The sequence below is a fragment of the Mustela erminea genome, chromosome X (assembly GCF_009829155.1).
Source record: "Mustela erminea isolate mMusErm1 chromosome X, mMusErm1.Pri, whole genome shotgun sequence".
In the NCBI taxonomy this organism is placed as follows: domain Eukaryota; kingdom Metazoa; phylum Chordata; class Mammalia; order Carnivora; family Mustelidae; genus Mustela; species Mustela erminea.
Window position 1 is genome coordinate 7788173 of NC_045635.1, and position 17876 is coordinate 7806048.

Sequence of the window (17876 nt, forward strand, 5' to 3'; positions counted from 1 at the left end):
ATCAGCTGGCTCCTCCCCAGGCCAAAAAGACAACTATAGGACAACCGGCCAAAGCATAGAGATGCTCAGCATGGGACAGAAAGTGAAAGAGCTATAATCAAGATTAGACCTGGGATCTGAATAACATCGTGTTCAAATCAACTGAGAGACTCTCTCTTACATAACAGTCCTCTTGGATTAGTGAAACTTACACATGTAAAGGATCCCATTCTCATCAATGGCAAAGAGACTTTGGTAAAAGTTGATGAATTGCAAATCCAAATCGTTTCAACACACATACACAGAGCTAACAGTGCAAGAGAGGAGATGTTAGATGATTTTATCAGCAGATTATATTCTGCTAGGAGATGAAAAATATTCACTGCCTAGGAGCCTTAAAAATGCACACTCTTAACCTGTCCAAGGGAGACAGTGGTGATGCTGAAGTAAGTACATTCAACATACTTTCAGTCTTTGCAGCCCAAGAAAGCCCAAGCTGCATTATTTACTTAAAGACAGCACAGGAACCACTGAAGACCACAGTGGTCCATGGAAGAGCCAAGGGTTTCCCAAATCTGCTATCTTCTTAAGTCAGTCGATCGGTCTTTCAGCAAAGGGCAAGGGCAGAGACAAGGACCAAGTTCAGTGTGGTGGCCTGTCCTCCAGGGAGGGGACCAGAAGAGATTTTAGCACACATGAATCATTTTCAGTACAGAGCCAGTAATGATATTTCAGCTTTGCTGTTATATCTTTTTTAAAATTTTATGGTATTTTACAGAAGATTTTATTTATTTACTTGAGAGAGAGAGAGAGAATGAGAGAGAGGGGAGTCAGTGGGCGAAGCAGACTCCCTGCTGAGCAGGGAGCCTGATGTGGGACTCGATCCTGGGACTCCGGGATCATGACCTGAGCCAAAGGCAGTTGCTTAATGAACTGAGCCACCAGAGGCCCAATTTTATGGTATTTTAATCATATCTCAATTTATTTTATTTTTGTATTATGTTATGGTTAGTTACCATACAGTATGTCATTACTTTTTGATGTAGTACTACAAGCGTTACAAGTGTTACATATAACACTGAGTGCCCCATGCAATCCGTGTGATACCCACCACCATCTTTCTTACTTAATCATCCCCAAGGATAAAATATTCTCACTTCCATGGGGAATCTGAAATGAAGAAAGAGCAGATTTGGGCTTATTCTTAAAATAAATGCCTGAGAATGATCTTTTAGTTGGCACAGAATATATATAAACATAAATAAATATTTTATATTTCACCTAGATTGATCTATATACACCGTGCATATGTATATATATACACATATATGTATATATATACATACTGCTTTTTCATACAATAGGGATGCTAAGTGACCTTTAAAAATGCTTTCAAATTGTACTCCTGAGTTCGAGCGTACCTAGGACTACATCTATCTGTGGGTTGCTAATTAGAAATTACTGTCTCACTAACAGGTTTCCAAACCCAAAGTAAGATGCAAGTTCATAATCTACATCGGTTGTTAAAAGTATTATTCTTTATACTATTATAGAAGCGTCAACACAAGTCCATCCTCTGGAGCAGCCATAGCTCCTTGGATGGCTCAGTCTGATTGATACACAGAGGTAAGCCCCAGAAAGAAAGTGTTCCTTCATGGGCATTTGGAAAGAAGGCAAAAAAATAACTTCCTCATCCACATTAGGTAGACCTGGATGGTGCTGTGGAACCAGAAAAAGGTATTAATTCCACACAGGGCTTTCTCCCAGGCAAAAGCATTTTAAAAAAGAAAAATAGCTTTTTTGAAAAAGTCCTAATTTCCAGTCACCCTGAGAACTAAACTTCTTCCTTTCAGGGAGTTGACCAGACTTGACCAGTGTTTACAAGTCTTGGGTGTTGATACACTTGCTGGGGTACAGTTGCCTGACCAGAAGCCATCTGTCTTGCTCAACAGGAAGGCTATACTATACTCAGAATTAACAAAACAAAACAAAACACCAGAAAAAGAATATATATATATATAAAAAAAAAGGATGGCAGACATGTTAATTGGGCTAAATTGTCCCAAGGGCCACACCTATTTCTTGGTAGTTGATCAAATCCAGCTTAGGATAAGGAGTTAGAATACGTGGCAAGCGGCCCAAATGAGTTTTTGCCAGGTACCTCCTTGTTTCAATTCCTTCTTCCCTAATTGCTCGGCTTCCTCTGAGCACTTTCTGGTCACTCTCCCTGACCCCATCATTGGAAAGGGTGTGTTCGTAAAGTGGGTGCAGTCATATTCTAGACAAGTCACTGCCTGGGATTTATAATGAGCCAACAGTCTTCTGTGACTGCAGCAGGCAAACTTTTCATGCAAAGAGATGCTCAGAATACCTGAAAGGAGCCTGATGGCTAATAAATGGTTACATGTATGGAAGAATTTGGTCTTTCATAAAACCTGATAGGGATACGGTAGAGCAGTAGTTAAAGGTTAACTACCACCTTGCACTTCCTTAATGGTTTCCATTACAAGAGAACCTAATAGTTGTGAATGTCCAAACTAGTCACGGTCCAGGGTCAGTGTGCAACATCTATCCTACAAGCTCATTGTCACGATTAAATGAAATACATACACGTATGTTTTCACCACCATCATCATGATCATCATCACCATCGCCATCATTGTCACCACCACGACTACCATCGATATCGTTATTATCATCATCCTTCAATGTGAAAAGAAGGACTACTCATTATAGAGTTTTCGTTAGGAAGGGAATGCGATCTATGATAGAGTAAACTCAAAGGTAAACATGGTAATCTACAGTTTCTTTTATATAGAAGAATGTCCCAACAGTTCATCAGCCTCAATATACCTTGCCTCAACAAACCGTCTATCTCCACTTTCCTCACATTACCCAGAAGCCTGAAGGTTTACATAAATGACCAATTTCAGTGAAGTACTGGACAAATCTTTCTGGAACATTTGTGGACCAGACAGTAAAATGCAGCAGACATGGTTGTACCTTCATGTGAACTTAAGAACTAATTAACCTGGGCACCAGGGGGCTCAGCCAGTTAAGCATCTGACTCTTGATTTCTGCTCAGGTCATGATCTCAGGGTTGTGAGATTGAGCTCTGAGTTAGGCCCCGTACTGAGCATGGAGCCTGCTTAAGATTCTCTCCCCTTCTCCCTCTGCCCCTCCCTGTACCCCACCCCCGTCTAAAAAAAATGGGAAAGAACTAATTAACAAAGAGGGCAAGACTACAATGGTAGACACTTGGCTCCGCCTTGCTCAACAACTTCACCAAAAACTGACACAGAAGTATAGATCCTGCTTACCAAATCTGCGGGTGGCACTAAGCTAGGAAAAATAGCTAATAAGAGAGAATTAGGGTTTTAAAATATAGTTTAAATTTACATATAATAATTTCATTAGATCCAAATGTTTAGAATGAGGCTAAAACAAAAAGATTCAAAAAATCAGAAAGAAGTTTGCATTTAAATTATTAAAAAAATTAATCAGAGATAGAGAAGTGACTTGAGGAATAGGTAGAGCTCTGTGATTATCCACTAAGCACAAAGGAAAGCTGACAATAGGGCTAAACCAGGTAAAGTTAACTTAGGCTGCATGAAAAGAACTTGAGAATCCAACTCAAGAAAAGTGATAATGCCCTGGGGTCCACCCAGACTACAATACTCCAGGAGCAGCAAACTGTGCTGGAGGAGCACAGCTTTGAAAGACAATCCGGCAAGCCCTGCACAGGGCAGTGTGGCTAGGAGGGAAAGTTTCTGGAAAGGCATTAAGGCTGTGTAGTCTTGCCTGGGGTTGGGGTAGTAGAAATGAGGGATAACAGAAATGCTGACTAGCCAGCAGGTAAATTCAGTAGTAGATCAGGCCTATCTTTTAAGAGAGAAGATTTCAAATGGCTGGAATTCCAGGGAGTAGGTCTGGCCTTTCCCAAGGAGATCTTTCTAAAGAAAACATTTACCCAAGAAGTGACTTAGGGGTAAGGGGACTCAACACTCAAGGGGTTTGTGCAGATAACCATGGGCTCTCCCGTTCTCAGCGTGGAGAAAAGGATTTCTGCTTTGCGGGAAAGGCCAAACATATGGCCTTAGAGGTCCCACCACTGTCATTCAATTCTCCTACGTGACTTTTGACGACAGCCAGGAAGAAGATGCAGTGGGTTCATTAAGGGAGAAGGAGATGCTTAGAAACGGGAGACACGAAGTCTACCAATGGCTCTGGGTGGCTAAGGGGTGTAGCAGGTGGCATAGCCTCCTTCATAGATCCACGCTAATTAAATAATAAAGGCCTGAACCAAACTTCATAAGTTCACTTAAGGTTGATCCTATCCTGAAGACAATGTGGGGAAGACAGTTTGCTAGCACCCTATGTGCTATCCGTGCCCTCGGAAGGATGGATGCTGCCTCACGTTTTTTCACGTCTTCCCAAGAGCTTAGCTCCGAGGCACGCAGCCAGAGCTCCCCAGCCCCTTGCTGCTCAGTTACCTTTGGCTTTTTCTCCAGAGGATTCAGGTTAAAGAATGAGGAATGACTCACCCATGGTGGCAGTCTAGTGCTTTCACTAGGGTGAACGATCCTGAACCTAATTGGAAGTGTTTGGACATCGAAGTGATAAAACATGGTTTGGGATGTTTTGTGGCAAAATATCATAGTAGTCTGTCAACACAGGTATTTTTTTTCCTTAAATTTTCTGATGGCTGGTCATTTTTTTTTAACTTGTCTTTTCAAAAATATACTTTTTTTGTGTCTGATGGGACACTAACAATTTTGTTAATCTGCACTTCAGTACTCTAATGGTTCAATATCATAGCATACACTGTGTTTTAATATAATATAGGTACCTTTTAATAACTAACAAAACTCTCTAGAAGATTTACCACCATCTAATTGCTACACAGTTAAATTACACCAAAGCAACTTGAGAATCTATCACATCATTAAATAACACAAAACGTCCATATTGCCTTGACCCAGAAACGAGGACAATGATGCTACAGAGCTGAAGCAAGGCTAGAACATGATTGTAGGGCACACTTGCTGAAGGAGCACATTTCCAAATATCTGCTTTACCTCTTCATTGCTCTTGGCCATGCACTTGGTCCTAACTGAGTCTGTGGCTCCCGTTAATTCATTTTCACCTTGTATTGCTGGGGAATTTCACCACAGCCTTATGACCTGCCAGTAGGTGACTCTCTGGGTCAACTGAGAATGCCGTGGCTTTCGCTCCTGCAGTCTCGGAGCATTTCATTGTGGATTTTGATTACCATGGTGTTGTGCTTATGAACCACCCCCAAACTGCGCTGAACTGGGAAGTCATTTTCTTCTGGTTACCTTTTTAATTAATATCAAAATGACAGACACATACACAATGCGTCATTCTTTACAGACACTGGTTCATCATTGGACTTAATCACTTCCAGAGCAATGCAGATGGATGAAATCCAAGGGGCTCTGATTCACAGGATTCCTGGCTTTTCTCCCATTCAGTTGGTGGGAAATTCTTTCTCTTTTTAAGTTAGGGGTGGAGTTGGAGAAATCTGTGTCCTACACTCTCATGATTGGGCTCCTGCCTTTACTGGTCTCCAAATCTGCTGTTTCTTGGTCAGTTGATCGGACTCCTAATTCTAGCCATTGCATTCAAACAGCTGCATTATTATTTTTCCTTTCTTCCCCCAATGTCACAGCACCTTTCAAATATGGGGCCTCTCTAGCTGGCTGCACAGATCTGCCTGAGTGACACACAGCGTCTTTCTTCTGTGCTAAGAAGTCACCTGCAGCCCAGGGATCATCTTGGGTAGCCTGTAAGTCATGACCAGTGGTGTGCTAGGGACATAGCAATTTTCTTAATAAATCTCTGCTGTGTAGAGGGAGGAGCTAGAATTACCAACCAGGTCTGCTTTTGCTCAAACTTGTGTCTTAACTACCACTTTAAAAAAACCGAGATATAATTCACATACCATTAAATTCACCATCTTAAAGTCTGCAGTCCAGAGGGTTTAAATATATTCAGAGAGCTGTGCAACCATCACCACAATCAATTTTACAACATTTTCATCATTCCAAAAAGAAACCCATACCCAATAACATTTGCTCCCCATTCTGCTTTTCCCCAGTCCCTGCAATCATGAATTTCCTTTCTGTCCCTACGTATTAGCCCATTCTGGGTACTTCATATAAAAGCAATCATACAGCATGGGCCTCTTGCGTCTGCACGCTGTACTTAGCATAATGTTGTCAAGGCTCGTCCATGTCGTAGCACTTACCATTGCTTTTTATAGCTGAAGAATATTGCATTGTTTACCTATATCGTGTTTGCTTATCTATTCATCAGGTGATGGGCATTTTGATTGTTTCCACTTTTTGGCTACTACAAATAATGTTGCCATAAACATTCCTGTGCACGTCTCTGTGTGGATATAGGTTTTCATTTCTATTAGGAAGACATCTAGGAGTGGAATTTCTAGGTCGTAGAATTCTGTTCTAAAGGCCATCCATTTGTGTCTATGAATAGTTTAATGCAAAGACCTACAGAAAGTCAAAATTAAATTTGAGGCTTTTATCTTCTTAAAAATAAATAACATCTTATTTAGAAGAATGCTATAGATAATAGAATGGGTAAATTCTCCATTGATTAATAACACCTTCTTATAGTAGTATCTGCCATAGCATTTCCTTAAAAGAACAAATATTAATGGTACTCTGTATGATCCATTTCTTCCTTCTATGAGGGTCGAGTCTTTCAAGGGGTAATGACATCCATTTAAAGAGAAATCTCATAGGGTCACATCCATCTTCCATGAGACAACTGACCCAACCTGAATTAGTGATGCCAGAAAAACCTCACTTTTGATAAGCAACTTTTTTTTTTTTTTTTTACATCCAGGAACACTTAATTACTCAGAATAACAGAAGAATAAATGTCATTCGGTAATAAGAGGAACTTACTTAAAATTAACAAATTAATTTTGTAAAGAGCCCCTAAAGGAAGATTAAATATAATCAGTCTTTCCCATAAGCCCTGTCAATAAAACCTCTGAATCATATTTAAACCTATAATAAAAGATTAGTCCAATCAGTACCAAACCTCCCACCACCAGATTCCAGTGTATTCAAAATTCCCAATCATCTTGGCACAAACATCATTAAACACTATAATTTTATATTGTATTGCTTCACATTTAGAAAAATATCCCTGCCCTTGTCTTCTGAGAAGATACTTCTCCAGGGATCTTGCAGATTTCAGATTTGCTTTCTTTCTCCTGCCTCGCTCAGTAACAGTGAGTTCATTTTGTAAAATCCACTGGGACAGAAGGTGATTCACAACATATCATCAGTCACATAGATCAAATTTGCCTTTGGATCTTGTGCAAACACTGTCCACAAACACAAAATGTTTTTCCCACCTTTTCAGTTGGAATAAGAGAAATCAATCTAGATATAGACATATAATGACAAGGCACTATTGCCCTCAGCTACTTCACTTTGAAGGCCCTCTTAAAACAAGAAGGAAAAGATAAAACCATACACAAGAAAGCTGAGTTACAGGATTTTCCAGCAGTATCATTCTTACAGTTTTGCTTGTTTGAGATGGCTACTGAGTTCTACAAATTGCTAACGAGGCCCCCACCCTTGAAATCCACGTGCCACACAGTATCCCCAAATGGAGCCACAGTATGGGAAGGAAGTGAAACTTCTAGGGTCAGCACTGGGATAGTACTGACAAAGAAACCCATGTGCACGATGCAGTGCAGATTGTTTTCCAAATGATCTCAATCTGTAAAAAGCCCACAAACATACAACTGGGTTGGCTTCCTCCTACCACTTGAAACAATCCCAGTTCACCCCACCCCCCGGCCCCACTGCCTCCCCGCTCACGTGCTAGGCAAATACATGCCATTTCAACATTTGGCTCAGGCACACAACATGAGCAAGGCAAGTTTTTCTTACATTACTACCCATGGCCTAGTGTCTAACTCTAAAGTGGTCTGGCTGCCTGCTATTTTTCCACGTGAGCGTAACATCATCTATAGGCCTACGATCCCCTCCAGTGCAGAAGGAACTGCTAACCATTTGTATCTTGGTAGGAGGGAATCCAGGAAGCAAGAGATGTTTAAGAGCTGGGGTGCCATCTCCCAGATTTGTATGAATTTCCCTTTTAATATCAACGACAAAGTGTCAACTAAACTCCGCTGGTAAAGTTAAGTCCACCAAACTTGCTTGTAGACAACCTGAGCCAGAATTTCTCTTCTACCAATAATTAGTCATGTGACCTTGGGAAAGCTAGTTAACTTGGTGAGCAGCCTCTGTTAGTTGTCTCTCCAGCAGTCAATTCCCCTTCCCTCCTCCTTCCGGAAGTCTGACGTTTGTAAGCCTTTCAACCTGCCCCCGGGTGATGAAGGGTACGTGACCCATCCCTGGTTCCAATGCTAAAGCTGCATTATTTTTAGTCAGTTGTGGTTATGCCCTTACATTTGCCAGGCCTGTTTTCAGGAGGGAAATGGACATCAGATTAAGTTCAGTTGCATAACAACCACAAAAAGAGCGAGAAATAAAAATAACAGTGGCTTCAAATAAGATGCAAGTAGAATTCCCTGGAGGAGAAAGAAGCCGGGTGTCAGGCATCCTGGAGCACCCAACGCCATAAGGGAGGAGGCTCCCACCAGCTTACTTGCCTGTCAGTTTGCAGTGCTACCTCGGGCCCAACATGGCTGCTCGGGCTCCAGAAAACATATCTGTCCTCCAGCCAACAGGAAGCCCTCATTGGTCACATGGCCATAATTAGCTGTATGGGAAGCAGTGCAGGGCAGCTGCGGAGAGGGGCAGTGACCGATAGTTATTGGCACAGCACACAACCCAATCCCAGCCAATGAGCTATGAACGAGATTCCAGGAAAGTCCCCTGCTAAGGAGGAGGAAGGAAGACGTGGCCTGTACTTCTCTCCCTGGTCCCTGTCAGATAGCAACGTGATGTTTAGAACTGATGCGGCCATCTTGTTACCAATCAGCCATCTTGAAAACCAAGAAAGAGAGCAGGACAGAGTCTGCACAGAGAAAGACCTGCCACCCTAATATTTTGCACATGGATCTTATGCCACTCTGGATTTCTTATGATGTTAGACTGCAATTTCATTGCTCTTTAATTCTGATGGAGGGGGAGTATTCTGTTACTTGTAGCTGAATGCTTCCTTACCCATCCCACCCATCCAACAGGACTCCCAAAGTCGAAGACAGTTATTTCTCCTCTTGATTTGTATTTTCACAAGCTAAGAATTCTAGAGACATAAGACACCAACCAGTTATTGTCTTATTCACTATTGTCAAACTATACCATGGTTACTATTGGTTTTATTTAAAAAGGAATGCAAAAAAAAAAAAAGAACAAAACCATATTGCACAATCATTTACTCAGGTATTCGAGTATTTACTGAAAAGCATAATGGTTTTAAAATCCTGGGTACACCACTTCTGGTACTGTGATCTAGTACAAGTATCTTAATCTGTGAGAGCCATGGTTTCCTTCTATGAAAAGAAAGGAAAAATGCCATCCCTTTTTAAAGTGTGTGAAGTTCAGAACTGTATGTAAATGATATAATGTCAGATATATACTAGGTGCTCAGTAACTGGACACTATCAGTGTCATGGGCAGCCACTGAAGACACAAAGATGAAATCGGATCTGGTTCAAAGTTGCATTCCTTCCTTTCTTTCTTTCCTTCATTCATTTATACATGTATAAGTACATATTCCATCTACTGTATATACATTTATACATGTATATACATTTATACATGTATAAGTACATATTCCATCTACTCCCAGAAGGCACTGAAAGCAGCCAGAAGGCAAACGGAAACACCACAGCAATATTTTAAGCTCTAGAATAAAGTGTATATACCAAGGAATTATGAGTAGTCAGAGAAAAAGCAGAATCCAGAAGGCAAAAGACAACACAAAGAGCAGAAGCCATGTGGGAAAGAGAAGGTATTTAAGACTAGAGAGAGGGAATGGGTAAAGAAGAGAGGCAGGATTAAGGGAGGAAGGTATGACGTGGGCCAGGGGTGGGGAGGAGAGAGACTGAAAAAGACAGTGAGCCAAGCTGAGTCTCTAGTCTGGTAAATGTCTTGCATTGCTGAAGACTCATATTTTGCACAGTGATGAGCTCTTTCTAAGTCTTGCCTGGAGTAGGGTGCCAGTTCTCCCAAGGACTAAGAATGCTTCTCTCCTCTTCGCATTCCTTCCCTTGTAACTTTATAATGAATTCCTCCTATTTGAAATAAGCAAGCATGTCTCTGTTCCTTGCAACACAAAAGAGATGAACCATGAGAGGCTGTGGATTCTGAGAAACTGATTGAGGGTTTTCGAGCAGAGGGTGTGGGAGGATGGGTTGGCCCAGTGGTAGGTATTAAGGAGAGCACGGATTGCATGGGGCACTGGGTATTATACACAAACAATGACTCTTGGAACAGTACATCAAAAATAATGATGTACTGTGTGATGACTAACATAACATAATAAAAAATAGTTTAAAAAATATCCTAAAGCCAAGTAAATGGTAGCTAAAGCCATGGAATTGGAAACAGGGTGAAAAGAATGTGTATACAGTGATAAGGGAAGAAAGCTGAGATAGAAATGTGTTTAAAGAGTAGAAGAAGGAAAAGATGCATGCAGAGGAGATCAAGGGATATTATTCAGAGAAATCCAGAGAAATAAAGGAGTTGTAGGGAATGGAGAAAAAGAGGTTGCCAGGAAGAAACAGAGTTGGATTCAAAGGCCTCCAAATTTAAATGCAATAAGGGTTCATCTTTCTGAACTTGGTGATGAGGTCTTCTATAACCTTGTATAAAGGAGATTCAGAGTCATGGTGTGAAAGTCAGCTGGCCCAAGGTTGACAAGTGAATAGAGATGAGAATGTAAAATAGCTTTGAGCATAAATTATCCTTATGTGAGGTTTAGCTGAAAAAGAAGACAGGCCTTTCAGGAGAGGTTTGCTCAAGAGGGATTTCTGACATGAGGAGATAACTGAGGATGTAGAGAAGTTGAAGCTGGAGGAGAGTGAGATGGTACTATTTGGAGTGGACCCTGAGGAAGCACGACTGCATGGGGTTTGGTTAGAAAGACAGATGTCTTTACCCCACAGATGGGAAGAAGAGGGGTCTGTGCTGCTTATTTGACTTTCATTTGGACAGATCTTTTACCACAGAACAAACTGACACAGTACTTTCACAGGGAACTACCTGAAAGAAAGGAATATTTCTTTGTGTATGGTGTAAGAGAATGGTTGAGTTTCATTCTTCTACATATAGCTGTCCAGTTTTCCCAGCACCATTTATTGAAGAGACTGTCTTTTTTCCACTGTATATTTTTTCCTGTTTTATCGAAGATTATTTGCCCATAGAGTTGAGGGTCCATATCTGGGCTCTCTACTCTGTTCCACTGGTCTATGTGTCTGTTTTTATGCCAGTACCATGATGTCTTGGTGATCACAGCTTTGCAGTAAAGCTTGAAATCAGGAAACGTGATGCCCACAGTTTTGTTTTTGTTTTTCAACATTTCCTTAGCGATTCGGGGTCTCTTCTGATTCCATACAAATTTTAGGATTATTTGCTCCAGCTGTTTGAAAAATACTGGTGGAATTTTGATTGGAATGGCATTAAAAGTATGTTCATCATCACTAGCCATCAGGGTGATTCAAACTAAAACCACATTGAGATACCACCTTACACCAGTCAGGGGGGTATAGCTCAGGGGTAGAGCATTTGACTGCACCTTACACCAGTCAGAATGGCCAAAATTAGCAAGACAGGAAACAACATGTGTTGGAGAGGATGTGGAGAAAGGGGATCCCTCTTACACTGCTGATGGGAATGCAAGTTGGTGCAGCCACTGTGGAGAACAGTGTGGAGATTCCTCAAGCAATTAAAAATAGAGCTTCCCTATGACCCTGCAATTGCACTACTGGGTATTTACCCCCAAAGATACAGATGGAGTGAAAAGAAGGGCCATATGCACGCCAAGGTTTATAACAGCAATGGCCACGGTTGCCAAACTGTGGAAAGAACCAAGATGCCCTTCAACGGACGAATGGATAAGGAAGGTGTGGTCCATATACACTATGGAGTATGATGCCTCCATCAGAAAGGACGAACGCCCAACTTTTGTAGCAACATGGACGGGACTGGAAGAGATTCTGCTGAGTGAAATAAGTCAAGCAGAGAGTGTCAATTATCATACAGTTTCGCTTACTGGTGGAGCATAAGGAATAACACAGAGGACATGGGGAGATGGAGAGGAGAAGGGAGTTGAGGGAAATTGGAAGGGGAGGTGAACCATGAGAGACTATGGACTCTGAAAAACAACCTGAGGGTTTTGAAGGGGCAGGGGATGGGAGGTTGGGGGAACCAGGTGGTAGGTATTAGGGAGGGCACGGATTGCATGGAGCACTGGGTGTGGTGCAAAAACAATGAATACTGTTACGCTGAAAAGAAATAAAAAATTTTAAAAAAGAATGGATATATAAATAATAAAAAAGAAAGGAATATTTCAAGGTTTTTCTTAAAGATTTCATGTTTATTGTTATTTTTTTAAAGATTTTATTTATTTGGGAGAAAGAGCACACATGCATGCAAGAGAGCACAAGCGGGGGGAGGGGCAGAAGGAGAGGGAGAAGCAGGCTCCACACTGAGCAGGGAGTCCCACACGGGACTCGATCCCAGGACCCTGGGATCATGACCTGAGCTGAAGGCAGAGGCTTAACCGACTGAGCCACCCAGGCACCCGGAATATATATCAAGTTTTAAATTTGTTTGCTTTAAGCTCACAAAGTAGTATGTGTAAACAACAGAGTTGTCTGGACTTTGCCAGTTATTGTTACTTGCTCTGGATATAAGCCCATCTCACAAGAGAACCGATGGGGTTGGGTTTCTGGAAGTGACGAATTTATAGTTGTGGCCGGCCAATGAATCACCCAGGAAGTCTGAGAGACCAGGACGTTGTTACCTCCAGATCCTGGGGCTTCCAGGCTTCCGCCCTATCGGGCAGGCACATCTACTTCTCCCAATGAAGGAAACAAAACTAGAACAGAAGAGACAGTTGGCGAAGCCACAAGGTCAATCCTTGCCCTCTCCTACCCGGTTTCCTGTGCTGAGCTAGGATGACCGGCGTGAGCTGCCTTGGAGCAATACAGCACTCTGAGAAAAGAACTGAAATAGGAACCAGGAACACTGCTCTCCTCTCTCAGCATCTCTGAAACGCCATGGGATTCATCTACTTGTCCCACAAATTTTAAATGATTTCCTACTACGTGCTAGAATCTGTTGTAGGCACTGGAGAGGAGGGGTGGTCATGAAATAATTTTCCCATGTAGTATACATGGCCATGGGTCTTGCATAAGGTCTAATTATTAATAAGGATTCTTACTGTTTATCTAAACGGATGCATCTGTAAATCTCGCTAAGCATATTGCATTACTGTTTACGAAAGATGAGGTTGCTGTTTATTCTTCAGCATGGGAGACGCACATGCCGTACTCTGCATTTATGAGGTACGGCTCAGGGCAGACAAACCCTTAAGATAAATACTCCATTCTAGGACCCACAAAAGAGGATGAACTCCAAAACTTATATGTGTTCAAGTTTTATCATGGCACATTTGGCCCCAGGTTCCGTATGTGTCAGAAGACCCACGTGACGTATTAGAGAGGGCAAGTTCATTTTGTTATCATCTCAAATGGCATTCTTATCCCTCCTCCAATACTAACGTCCTAACTTGCCTTGATGATCACTGTTGGATTCATCTTCCATGATTTCATCTAAACTTGTTTTAGAATTTCTGCATTTAAAAATGTTAGGCTATATCACTTTCTTAAAATACAGGTTTAAAAATAGAACAAACATGTTTTCCATTTACAACTCCCACAAGCTTAATTCTTATTCTATAACCATGTTTCTTAATGTTGCGTAAAGGGTATTATCTAGTCCTGTTGGGTTCTACTGTATTATGTCCACCTCTGTTATCCCCGCAGCCTATAAAATACCTGACAAAGAAGGAGAGGGCTTAATAAATATTTGGGATAAAATTAAATAGTTTAACAAACAAGTACTTGTCACCCCCTTTTAATCTGCAGGTTTTAAACTTCCCATGTCTCCGCTCTCATTTTTTACAGACTAGAGAATCCTAATATTTTCATGGATTCTCACCAAATAAGGCTTAGGTGCTGTAATGGAGTTGACCATATGTCCCAGTTTCCTCAAGGAAGTGTTAGTTTATGCCTAATGTCCCAGTGTCATTATTACTAGTGACACTTTCCCTTTCAAAAGTATCCTGGTCCGAATGAACCTGTGTCCACTACTCTCTTGGACTCACTTGAGCCCCTCTACAATATTCTATATGTGGACTTCAGGGGCCTCCAGTGAACACTTTCATGTACATTGCAGTAGTTTCTGTTTGCTTTGTTCCCCAGTCCCCTTCCTGATGTAAACCATTTCTGTGGACCTTCAGACCATTGGGTATTGGGTAGTAGATGTCTAAGAAAAATCTAGGCCAGCGCTTTTCAAATTTTAATATGTGTATGTATCACCTAGGGCAGCTGTGAAAATTCCAATTGTGCTCAGCAGGTCTGGAATGGGAACACAGACTGTGCATTGTTTTTTAAAGATTTTATTTATTTATTTATTTGACAGAGAGACACACAGCGAGAGAGGGAATGTAAGCAGCGGAGGGTGGGTGGGAGAGGGAGAAGCAGGCTTCCTGCTGAGCAAGGAACCTGAGATGCAGGGCTCAATCCCAGGACCCTGGGATCATGACCTGAGCCGAAGGCAGGCGCTTAACGACTCAACCATCCAGGTGCTCCCAGATTTTGCATTTTTAACTGGTTCCTGGATGCTACCGGTACTGTTGGGCTGAAGGCCACACTTGGAGAGTCAAGGGTCTGCAAGTGTTCCTAATTAGCCACAAACGTAAAGAGCAGCCATTAGGAGACAGTTCCCCTTAGTACTTCTGAATGTGCGCTTTAGACGCCATAGTGCTGAGGTCAAGTCCTGCCTCTATCCCTTACTACCTGTATGACTTCAAGATCTAATAAAGTATTTGATCTCTCTAAGGCTCAATCTTCTTATATATGAGAGAGAAAGCAGATCCATCTCAGGGGATTAATGTGAGAATGAAAGGACATAACCACTATGAAACAATACTGTCTCTCACCCATTGTGAATGTTCAAAAATGGTGGTAGTTAAACCTGTCATCATCACAGTCATTAAACTACAGCTCATATTCTTCTCCCGTCCACTCTGTGTAGCACTTCCCTGCGACTTCTCCCATTCTGTTCAAAACTTAACCTCACAGGGTACTCATTCAAGGAAACATCAGAGGGTAACGAGCCGTATTTTGAACAGCGCCGTAAAAAAGGACACTTGGGCATGCCAGATTACCCAGTGGTCAGCACGTGCAAGACTTGCCATCAGGACTTGAACAGAGCCATAGGAAAAGAGGAACAAACATTTGGTTGAAAGATGGTGATTAACCCCAGTTCACAGATGTTCCATTGTCACTTGGGCAAATTGAGGTTTCAGGGCTCTGGCTGCCTCCCCGAGTTCACGTGCGTCTGTAACAGCAGCCAGGAGCAGGTACTGTTCAACTGTGTGTACTCTTCTAAAACTTAGTACTACTGGCAGAAGAACCAGTGGGGGGACTATTAGAAAAACAGGCAGTTTGAACAAAAGAACTCTTCAAACTGGGTCTCATTTTTTTAAAAATTTTTAAAACTGGGTCTCATTTTAAGCTTTGTCTCCTCTTTTTCCTAAATGGGTACCAGGAGGCAAAATTTCAAGTCTTTTAGTTTTATTTTCTTTCCTTTAGGCCTTCAAAAGCCACATAAGCAGAACTCTTGTTTTAACTATCATGAACGGATAGGATTGAAATAGCAATCTGCAAACAAGATTTGCTATTTAAATCTATGGGGTCACAATCATTGTTGCAGTCATCAAAATTATTCTCCTCTTCCTCATCTGAAGCTATAAACATTTCTCTTTCCTCTGATGTCAGTCCTAATGCAGGAACCAGAGTTCTCCATCTGGGTAGAGTTAACAATGGAAGGGGAAAAATGAGAACAGAAACTTGGATAATTTTCTCACTGGAAAATTAATCTCTAATTAGGCATTGTAAAATGAGACGTTGAGTTTAGAGTCACAACATGCTCTATTTTCACCTCCTACAATTCAAAGCTCACTATAGATGATAACTTTCCATCAATTCACTTAATAACTTATCAATTTCACATCTGATTTGACCACAGTACCTATAGCATGAAGAACATAAGAAGATCACTCTCGGGTGCCTGGGTGGCTCAGTTGGTTAAGCAACTGCCTTCGGCTCAGGTCATTATACCAGAGTCCCAGGACTGTGTCCCACATCAGGCTTCTAGCTTCACACGGAGTCTGCTTCTCCCTCTGACCTTCTCCCCTCGCGTGCTCTCTCTTCCTCACTCTCGCTCACTCTCAAATAAATAAATAAAATCTTTAAAAAAAAAAAGGAGAAGATGGCTCTCACACTGAGCACTCACAGAACTACCAGAACATGCTGCCTGAGGCCCACCACTATCTACCGGCTAACTCAGCTCCCTCCTGCAGCGGCTATCCTGGCACCTGGATGGCGGGCGGATGGCATCCACTTTCAGAGTACATCTAAGTGCATTCAAAGTACAACAGAACATATGTTCATAACAGAAGATTAGCCCAACTATCAGGCTGCAAAAGAGAGCCTGCTTATTGAGAAAATAAGTAGATACAATTCATATTTCCCCCCTTGGCACTGACAGATCTCACTTGGTGCATAAATCTCAAAAATTCCTTAAGATGATCTCCAAGAAGACAGGGAGAGAAATCTCCAGCACATTTCCATTATGTCATTGGAGAGATGGCTGTTTCTTAGACAACGGGCGGCCAGGACATGGGCAGCAGCAACATGAACATGGCCACTCAAGTGTTTCTCTCACCAGACTGGTTCTATAGGCACAAAACTGTTTCTCCTCTAAGCCAGAAGTTGGCAAACTATGACCCACAGACCAAATCCAGCCCACTGCCTGTTAGTGGAAATAAAGTTTTATTGGAACCAACCATGCATATTCATTGATGCATTGTTTATGTCTATTTTTGTGCTAAGACAGCAGAGTTGTAACATAGACCATACGGCCAGCGAAACCTAAAATATTTACAATCTGGCCCTAACTAAAATACTATGTACTTCACACACACACACACACACACACACACGCAATCAAAAACCAAAAAACCAAGCTCTCCCTGATAAATAATTGATATACTGATTTGGTTTGAAGAATTCATATATCTCTTTAATAATTTAAAATAATTATAAGCCTTCCTAAAGATATTAAAAAGCTACCATGATGAAGTTTTTACTAAAAATTTCTATACCAATATCTCTTTGGTATATAGTTAGTCACTAACAAATAAACCAAATATTATTGGTGAGAAAAATACGTCTTTCTCTTTAGTAATAATAATTACTATAATATCTTTATTAAAGATAATAAAGTTTTACATATTAGAATTCAAGTGGGAAAAGGCAGGTAATAACATAGAAAGATATGTTACATATATATGAATAACATATTCAATATCTTTGACTTCTACAAATATATGGTCAATAAAAACTAGTATTTGAGGTTATGCTCATATCCTAAGCCTAACTTAGGATACGCTAACTGGGAATAGACAAGTTCATCCAAAAGACTCCTCTGTGAGTTATATCGGAAATCTCGCTATAAAAGTATAGTACCATCTTAATTTAGATTTAATGCACCTCAATGCAAACATGTAATTATTTGAGAACCTAGAGCCAATAAAGGGAAATTATATTTAAATGAAGAAGAGGGTTA

General features: G+C 41.2%; 1 protein-coding gene across 1 annotated transcript in view; it reads right to left on the reverse strand.

Annotated features, from left to right (window-relative positions):
• Positions 1-17876, reverse strand: part of ARHGAP6 (Rho GTPase activating protein 6) — a 249737-nt gene that overhangs the window by 169777 nt on the left and 62084 nt on the right.